The following is a 1,842-nucleotide window of genomic DNA, read 5'->3' as shown; positions in this document are numbered from 1 at the left end:
TAATCTTTTGGACCGAGGTTTTAACTTATCATCACAAGTGCTTGTTGATTTCTATCAATTTTTCTGTTGTGAGCAATGATCTGCTAAAGCTTGGCTGGCCATTGGCCATGTCTATTGTTTTGGACCGGAGCTTTCACTGAAAGCTTGGTTGGCTGTGAAGCCATGTCTAATTCCTGGACCGGAGTCTTAGATTAGCATTGCAATGATTCCTGGAATTCTCATTAAGAATTTTGAACCCTTGTTTTTCTTTTCCACTCAATTTTCGAAAAAGCACAAAAAAATTTATAAAATCTTAAAATCAAAAATATTTTTATGTTTCTTGTTTGAATCTAGTGTTTAATTTTAAGTTTGGTGTCAATTGCATGTCTTTATTCTTCTAATTTTCGAAAATTACATGTATTATGTTCTTCATTGATCTTCAAGTTGTTCTTGATGATTTCCTTGCTCTGATCTTTAAATTCTCTTGTCTTGAGTGTTTTGTTGTTTCTCATATGCATTCTCAATTTGTTAGTGTCAATAGTATACAAACTTCTAAGTTTGGTGTCTTGCATGCATTGTTTATTTGATCTTAGTGGCATTTTGATTATTCCTCATCATTAAAAATTAAAAAAAAATTTTAATTTGTGTCTTTTCAAGTCAATAATACAGAGAATTAAAGATTCAGAACATGCAGCAGAGGAATTACACAGAAAAAGCTGGGCGTTCAAAACGCCCAGTGAAGAAGGAAAACTGGCATTTAAACGCCAGCCAGGGTACCTAGCTGGGCGTTTAACGCCCAAAAGGGTAGGATTTTGGGCGTTAAACGCTAGAATGGCAGGATGATACAAGAAGGAAGATTTTGTTTTTAATTCAATTTTTTTTTCAAATTTTTATAATTTTTCAAAATCAAATCTTTTTCAAACCATATCTTTTCAATCATATATTTTCAAAATCAATTTCTTTCCATTCTCAAAAATACTTGTTCTTCCCCTCTTCTCACATCCTTCTATTTAAGGACTAACACTCCTCCACTATCAACAATTCGAACTCTATCTCTCTTGATAAGTTCGAATTCTTCTTCTTCTACCTCCTCCTTCTATTCTTCTTTTTCCTCTGACATCTCAAGGAGTCTCTATACTGTGACATAGAGGATTCTATATTTTCTTGTTCTCTTCTCTTTCATATGAGTAGGAGCAAAGACAAAAGCATTCTTGTTGAGGCTGACCCTGAACCTGAAAGAACCTTGAAGCGAAAGCTAAGAGAAGCTAAAGCATACTCTCTGTAGAGGACCTAACAGAAATCTTCAAACAAGAAGAAGACATGGCAGCCGAAAATAACAACAATGCCAACAATGCAAGGAAGGTGCTGGGTGACTTTACTGCACCTACTTCCAACTTCTATGGGAGAAGCATCTCTATCCCTGCCATTGGAGCAAATAACTTTGAGCTTAAGCCTCAATTAGTTTCTCTAATGCAACAGAATTGCAAGTTTCATGGACTTTCATTGGAAGATCCTCATTTTCATAGACTTCTATTGGAAGATCCTCATCAGTTTTTAGCTGAATTCTTGCAGATTTATGATTCTGTCAAGACCAATGGGGTTGACCCTGAGGTCTACAGACTTATGCTATTCCCTTTTGCTGTAAGAGACAGAGCTAGGATATGGTTGGACTCACAACCTAAAGAAAGCCTGAACTCTTGGGAAAAGCTAGTCAATGCCTTCTTGGCAAAGTTCTTTCCACCTCAAAAATTGAGTAAGCTTAGAATGGAAGTCCAAACCTTCAGACAGAAGGAAGGTGAATCCCTCTATGAAGCTTGGGAAGGATACAAACAATTGATCAGAAAGTGTCCTTTTAACATGCTT

The 1,842-nt window shown here is 36.0% G+C and overlaps 1 non-coding gene across 1 annotated transcript; it reads right to left on the bottom strand.

The window, feature by feature from the left end:
- Positions 1-1,734: 1,734 nt before the first annotated feature.
- On the bottom strand, positions 1,735-1,842 carry LOC127747885 (small nucleolar RNA R71). Its single transcript, XR_008009832.1, has one exon. It is a non-coding gene; the product is annotated as a small nucleolar RNA R71 (small nucleolar RNA).

The sequence above is a fragment of the Arachis duranensis genome, chromosome 5 (genome assembly GCF_000817695.3).
Source record: "Arachis duranensis cultivar V14167 chromosome 5, aradu.V14167.gnm2.J7QH, whole genome shotgun sequence".
Classification (NCBI taxonomy): domain Eukaryota; kingdom Viridiplantae; phylum Streptophyta; class Magnoliopsida; order Fabales; family Fabaceae; genus Arachis; species Arachis duranensis.
Note: the sequence above shows the minus strand (reverse complement) of the source record. Positions and strands in the feature narration are given on the sequence as shown.